Raw genomic sequence first — 8,063 nt, forward strand, 5'->3', positions numbered from 1 at the left:
CGTCACCAATTGCTTCTGCCCATTTAGTAGGGGTCCTATTCCACCCTGGACCTTCCTTTTACTCCCTATATATCTAAAGAACAATTTTTTGTTATCCTTAACTTGGGATGCCATCCTCAGCTCCATGGTAGCTTTGGCCTGTCTAACTGCCTCCCTACAAGCGCAAGCAGAGGAGGTATACTCCTCTTTAGTAGTCTCTCCCTGTTTCCACTTTTTATATGCCCCCCTTTTTGCCTGTAGGCTGTTCTGGATTTCTCTGGTCAGCCAAGGAAGCCTCTTGGCCCCTTTCCCCCACATCAGGATCGTCTCCCTCTGTGCCCAAAGGATCATTTCCTTAAGGCACAGCCACCCTTCCTGGGCTCCCATCTCTTCAAAACTCTTACTCTGCAGTGTGTCCTTGACTAAACGCCTGAGTTCATTGAAATCAGCTTTCCTAAAGTCTAGCACTTTCACCCTACTAGTTACCTTACCCACTCGACGTCTTATGACGAATTCTATTATTTGGTGATCACTGTCCCCCAGGTGACCACCGATCTGTAGGTCTCCTATCATGTCGTCCCCCGTTGCCAATACCAGGTCCAGCAATGCATTCCCCCTAGTGGGACCATGTACATCCTGTGTCAGATGGAGGCATCCAGGGCATTCTCAACAACACCTATGATGAGAACCTGAAAACAATTGTTTACTCCTAGTTGTGTCTGACACGTTGTAGTTTTCCTTTTTCTGGAGGCCACAGGCTGCCAAATCTCTTCCCCCTTCTTGATCTCTCCTGCAAAGTCCTCCCCACTTCATCAGCATACTGCACTCTGACTAGTGGTGCCTAATTAAAACTCAGGTCCCATGCAAGTGCTCTCACCGCCAGGTCATTACATAAGGAGAAGTGTAAGATGCCCTTACCAAACCTATTTAATAGGCAAGTGACTTGGCTATTCTCCTGGGAAGGGACAGGTGCAGGCTTTAACACCCACAGGCTTAGGTGGGCCTAGAACCGAAGCTGTCCTCTTGCTGGGAAAGTGCTTTAACCAGTTCAGTATTATGGAAAAGGACAACAGCAATACCAACCTCACCAGTGTGCCAAGTCCCAACATCCAGAAGAGGAACAAGGCTATCTGAATCCAAAGTGAAGAGTGGTATTGAAGCTGGAGAGAGACAGTTACCCAGAAATATCCCTCCACTTCTTGTGTCCTGTTGGCCACCTCTCAGAACATCTAGCTTCTTTGGATCTTCGCTGGGTGGCAGCCAGGTCTGCCCAGTGACTATATAGCAATCCTAGACACATTGCCCTATCTGTTTGGTACCTTCTGTTAGGCCAGGGGTGGCCAGCCTGTGGCACACATGCCACAAGTGGCACTGGAAGCCTCTGTGCATAGCATGCAGCAGCTTGGAGAGGGAACAGGAAGCATTGTGGCAGGCAAGCAGTGGTGTACCAATGTGGGGAGAGGCGGGAGGGGGCCATGGCCCTGGGGCGCTGGCCGGGGATGGCGGGGTGTGGGGGTTGGCCGAAGAGGCCAGGGCACCTCCTGCATTTTGTGTGTGGTGCACCCGCCTTCCCAGCATGTTGTGGTTTTCTTGGGCTGTTCCGGCTGGAAATTCTGGCTGCCACCTCTCGCCCCATGGCTGGTATGCCACACTGCTAATTCTCCTGCAGGATGATTAGCCTTGGGGCCCACACCCTGCTTAGATCGCCCTGGGGTGTGCACAAATGTAAGGATTAGCCCCTGGGTGCCAGAGACCCATGGTACACCACTGCAGACAGGGGCAGGTGTTTCTGGCACAGTGCTCTGTGCAATGATAAAAGGACTCCATTTGGATTGCAAGAACTTGCATCTGTATTAAAAGAGCCATGTGCTCAGTGCTGCTGCTTGCAGCCATGAGGTGCAGACTGTGCTCAGAGCGATGGCAAAATTCTCAGAGCGCATGGAGCTTTCTGGTCTCACCCTCTAAATCATGCCCACAAAACTTGTGATGTTAAGCATGAAAAATGTATCTTTCATGCAAATGATTTCCACAATAGATCTGCACTTCAGAGAAGCTTCTGTCCAGAGGTTAATATTGGCAACACAAACCGATGATTTCTAAATTCTCATTTGCTTCCTATACAATCTCCTTGCAACACAAATAGAGAGGGAATTATTCTAAAACTTTTACTTGGGGTTGATAATATTTTAGTGCTTATTCATATTAGTATTAGCTTTATTTTTAAAGGTTTTTTTTTTTTCTACTAGATCAAGGTCCTTCAGCAAACAGAGATATTCTGAGGATCTAATTGTTATCATTTATAAAATCAGAAAAAAAATAATTTCTTAAAAAGTCTAGTGGCTTTTATATATTATAAAAACAAGGAGGATGCAAATGTTAGCAGAAGTGTATTCTTGCTTTCTATATTTTAGAAAATAGTTTCTATACATTATCAAGGTTTAATATTAAAAAAAAAGACTGATGTTCTAACTATGTATATGTGGTCTTCTCATTTTCTTTGTTCCTATGTACAGTTAGTCTTTTTGAAGCTGCAAGCCACTTTATTTACCTCAATATTATAAAGAAGAAAGGACACTCAAACCAAAGCAAGACAGGATGTATACCACGTGACTATTTGACCCCAGCTGCCAGCTATAGAAATAACCCAAGTGTGATAATTGTATGTATGTAATTATGTAACATGATACTTTTGCTTTCTGTTGAGCAGGTGATGATTGGTAAGAACTCTGCTGGAACATCCATTCTGAGGGTGGAGTTGCTACAGCTTGTTAGAAGAAATATATACACAGACCAGTGCTCCCCAATGGAGACTTTCTCCCTGCTTTCTCTTGTCTGACTTCTTTTCTTTTGGTGCTTGCTTTGTGTGTACAAAACATGGTAAGAGATCTGAGAATGAGTCACTGAACCCAGAACATCAAAGTAAAGCAGCAGTAAATTGGGACATACCCAAAATGGCATGAGTTAAGTGAAGTTCTTCCAAATCTATTCACTTCAGTGGGTGTGTCTAGACAAGATGCTTAACTGTGCAATAGCATAGTTTACTGCACAGCAAATGTGCATCTACGTGTGTGCATGCTTACTGTGTAGGTAGTAAATATACTGTGCAGAGATGGGTTACTGCACAGTTACACACATGTAGACATGACCCACTAGCCATGCCAGCCCTGGCCACATGGTAAGGGTCACACAGGGGGGAGGGTCCTCCCAGCCCCGACCCCTACCCTGGTCCCTGCCTCTGCCCCACCTCCATGTCTGGCCCATCCACACTCCCCTGGCCCCAGGTTCCACCCCCACCCCTCACTGCCCCGACAGCACTCAGGGAGGCAGGAGGCAGTGCAAAACTTTATTGAGCAGCCCATGCCCCTGTAACTAGGTGGGCACGGGCCTCTCACATGCCAAGGAATGCATTGATGCCAGTGGCAATGTCCTCCTTGGCTGCAGGGGGTAAGGGACACGGAGTGAAGTCACAGGTAGCCCTCCAGGCAGCAGTGGAGGTTGTGGGGCAGCCCAGACTTTCCCCCCACACCATCATAGTTCAGAGTCTTGTACCAGGTATGCTGGTGCACCCAGGGCACCATGAGGATCATCAGCAGCAGGGCATAGTGCAAGGGCAGGCAATTATTTTGGGGGGAGGGCTGCTTACTGAGTTTTGGCAAGCCATTGAGGGCTGCATAACAGGCAGCCAAGGGCAGATATATATTCATTTTCTAAACTTTTGGGGGGTCCTGTGGGCCAGACAGAATGGCCTAGTGGGCCGCATCTGGCCCACGGGCCGCATTTTGCCCACCCCTGGTGTAGTGGGTTGGGCACCCCTTGGTCCAAGCAAACAGCTCCTCATGCACCACCTGGGGCACACACAGCAGGGGCATGCTCGGGATGCAGCAGTGGTGAGGTGGGAAGCTGGACCTAGGGCACCTCCCCAGAGAGGTGCCCACCTTCCCACTCATCTAGGAGCCCTGCATCCTCCAAGCCTGGGTGCTGTGGGCAGCAGCGCAGCAAAGCAGTTGGTTTGTAGAAGGAGAGGTCGGGGAGCAGGATCTGAAGCCACAGCAGCATGTGTTGCCAGGAGCCTGTCCTGTCCTGTCCTGAGAAGAGGATGTGGGAGGCAGGCTGCCTGCAGCCAGCACCCAGCAACCTGCTGGCCACAGGGGAGCAAGCAGGGACAAGGGCTTGGCTAGTGGCCATATGGGCTGGAGCCTGCCTAGCCAACTTAGCATGGTTCCCAACCACCTGTGAATGCCCAACGCCCAATCTGAGGCCAGGCAGTGCATAGCCCCTGGTACAGAGCATCTTATCTCCAAAACATTGCAAACTCTCACAAACAACTTCTGCCTCATGGATCTACAGGGGTTGCAGCTGCATGTGTGGGAGAGGCCCCCCATTGGTAGCCGGGATTCAGCCTCAGGGTCGCCACAGCCCACATCTGGGGCCCTGTGGATGCACCAACTCTGCCAAAAGACAATCCTAAACAAAACCCTCCTGCTGCACTGCCTGGTCATGGTGTTGGAGGACCAGCTGGGGGGCACTGGACAGGACAGGTGGTGGGAGGAGGATGTGGCCCACCAGGACAGGTGGTGACCAGCGGACGTCACCCAGGAGGAGGTGTGGGACCAGGTGGACCAGAAGTCCTGGGAGCAGCTCCTGGCCCTGGAGCACAAGCGCGTGGAGGACCTGTGGAAGCAGAACACCATACTGGCCCAGGCAGTGCAGGCCACAGACAATGACTGCAGGGTGCTGGACACTGTTCTGGCCCTGGCAGTTGCCTTTGTGCCACCTGCTGCCCAGGCCCTGGCCCTAGCTCTGCCTGCCCCTGGCAGCTACCTGCCGCCCAGCAGCAGCCTGCCTCCCTCGCCCACTGGGCCTAGGAGAAAGTCCTGCACCACCTCCTGGCTGCCACTGGAAGCTGCATGGCTCCCCTGGGGCTTCAGTGGTGGTGGGGGGTAGGGGTTGCCTGCTGCAGCAAGTGGTGTTCCTGCTGCCAGGTGTCCTCTGTGCGCCATGCTTCCTCCACCAAGGTCTTGCAGAAGAGCTCTCCCCAGGCCTTGAAGATATTATGCATGCAGGCTGTGATGATGACCCTGAGATTGTCCCCCGTGAACTTGAGGCAGGTAGTGAGCGTGCGCCAGCATCCCTTGAGGTGGCCAAAGGTGCACTAGGCCAGGGCACGGGTCTTGCCCTGGCAGTGGTTGAAGTGGGCCTGGAAGGGGTCCAGGTGGCCAGTGTAGGGCCACACGAGCCAGGGCAGGACCACCACAGCACCCAGCTGCAGGTCTGGCACCCCCAGCACAAAGTGCCCATTCTCTACTAGGTCTGGCAGACCAGAGCTCTAGAAGATGCGGGCATCATGGGTGCTGCCTACCCAGCCTGTGCTCATGTGCATGAAGGCACCTCAGTGGTCCATAGATTCAAAGATGTAGGGTCAGAAGGGACTTTGTAGATCTAATCCAACCCCCTGCCCTGGGCAGGAGAGAAAACTGGGCTCAAATGACCCCAGTCCACAACAGCCTGGAGCACTATAGAGTGGAAGCCCCTCCAGCTGTAGCATAGGCTGTCTCCATGGGGGAGGCAGGTGACAGGGATGTGGGTCCCATCGAGGGCCTGATGTACTGAGGGAACCCAGGGCATGGAACTCTACCGCCACTGCTGGGGGGGTCATGCACGCGGAGCACAGTGTGCCCCAGCACGTCCTGCAGGGTGCTGCACACCTCCACGATGGCCCCCCAGCGGTAGCCTTTCCCATGCCAAACAGGTGGCTGAAGCACTTCAGGCTAGTGGGCATGGCCAGCTTGAGCAAAGCAAGGGCCAGACAGATGTCCATGGGGAGAGGTGGCTACATTTCAGTGTCCTGCCACTCCAAGTGTGGCTGGAGCTGCTCCAGAAGGTCCCAGAAGGTGACCTGAGTCATATGGAAGGCCTCCAGCCACTGCTTGTCATCCCAGGTCTGTTGGATGACATGCCACGACCAGTCCTGGCTGGCTCGGCAGACCCAGAGGTGGTGGAGCTGGAGGCCTAGGAGGGCAATGGTGGCCCTGGTGGTGGTATCTTGGAGCCCACTGGCACCATTCCTGCCAGGGTCCAGCCAGGCAGATGGGGTGGAGGTGGCAGGTGCACAGTGGTGGCCCTGGGATGGCCTGAGGTAGCCTGGCAAGCTATCACTGCACTTTGGGGCACTGAGAGGGGCGAGATGGCTGTAGGCTAGATGGCGGTTGGGGCAGCAGGGCTGTGGGGCCAGCATGGCAGCCAGCAGGAGTGCAGGTGCTGGTCGTTGCTGCCAAGGGCAGGGTCTGAAGCAGCCATAGCGCAGGGAGGCAGAGGGGGTGAGGAGAGCGTTGCCGTATGCTGCCCCCGTATTATGCTCAAGGCCAGGGAAGTGGCTAGCCAGAAAGCAGTGAGTGCAGCTGTCTTTTGAAGAGGGCTGCCAGCTGCAGCGGGAGCTCCCTCCCTGGTGGCAGCAGGGGCCCTTTGCAGCACCCCGGGAAGTGGGAGCCGACTGGCAGCAAATCTGCGTCTGCTTCACCGCATGTGTAGATACCTGCCAAGCACCATTTACTCACGAGCTATTTACTCGTGAGTAAACTGGTGCCACAGGAAATGCACACATAGACACACCTAGTGGGATCTAGATCAGTCCCTGGGAGAGGAAAGAGCAAAATAAAAAGCTGGATTTTCAAGTGATCTAACTATGCACATAGATACCAGGTGGGATTTACGGCAGTACCCAAGAAGGTTAACTGCCTAACTCTCATTGAAATTTAAATCCTGCAGCAGCCATCCAAAGGAACTTTGCAATTTGGCCCCATGTCGATCAAGCATTTTGTCTTAACTTTAAACACAATCTCAAATTCCACTGAAGACAATGGAAAGGCTCCCTTTGATGCCAGTGTACTTTGGATCAGGGCCTAGCTGTACAGGGATTCACTTAAGGGTTTTGTTGAACTGGGATCAAGACATTGTCTTTTGAAAGGGGTGACAATGAACTCAGAAAAGACCTAGAAAAGTTATGAGAAATCTAAATGAGGCTCCAATAGAGGTTGTGAATTTCTGATCCTCAGTTCAACCCAGCAGAGCATTCTCTCCGTCCCTTCCTTTTCTTTTCACTACCCAGTCCTCAGCTGGAACAAGCAAAGTGCCATGGTTAAAATGGTCAGATTTTGGAAATTCTGCGAAAGACATGCAGATAATAAGATGTGACTCCCCAAATTCAACCACACTTTCCCTCAAAGGCTCCAAAGCAATAGGTCTTGCAGGGGACAATTAGATTAACAATTCTAGAAGTTAGAGAACAAACTATTTGATTTATATATATAAAATGTGAGAAACTTGAGTGTTGCACATTCACAAAACCCCTGGCCTCACTGGGGTCAACACAAAACTCCTACTCACTCCAGGAGTGGGATGTCAGGGCATTTCTAAATTTCACCCCACATTTCTAAAACATTCTGTGTGATCCATGTGATGTCCCGCATGCAACCCCCACAAAAAATAGCTCCTTCTGGGCAAAGACCAGGAGTGAGATACATAATGAAAATTGTCTTTCCTTTGTGGAATTCGGCAGGACATCCTCATCTTGAATACAATGGAAAGCTAGTACACAGTTGATGTTTTTTTATAGCAGGGAAGGAATACACTGGCAGCCTTACACTTTGGCTTCTTTAATTTAGAGGTTGTGTGCTTCTTTAATAACAACATGCTCTTGCAAAAAGTTAAAAATTAAATACAGGCTGTCTGGACTCCATGATACAAAGTATTTGAATTATGTGTAGTAATTTTGTCCTTTTAAAAGACTGACCCTTCCTTTGAGCAACAGCAGCAAGAGATGTGAAAGGAAGGAAGGTAGGTGGGTGTAGTGTAAAGTACATACCTCACTCAACCTCATACACTCTGAAGAGACTGATGAAAAATGGCGAACAGGACCACGCATATAGACTTACAGTTGCCAAAGGAAAAGAAGACTCCAATTTTAGATCCAGGTAAAAAGCATCTTAAAAGTACATTTTAGGAGGATAAAAATTAAAAAGCTTTCAAGATCTGTTAAAAGAGGTTGTTTCATTTTGTTTCTAGAAATATTAAGTAGTTAAATAATG

The sequence above is a fragment of the Alligator sinensis genome, unplaced genomic scaffold, assembly GCF_000455745.1.
Source record: "Alligator sinensis unplaced genomic scaffold, ASM45574v1 scaffold148_1, whole genome shotgun sequence".
In the NCBI taxonomy this organism is placed as follows: domain Eukaryota; kingdom Metazoa; phylum Chordata; order Crocodylia; family Alligatoridae; genus Alligator; species Alligator sinensis.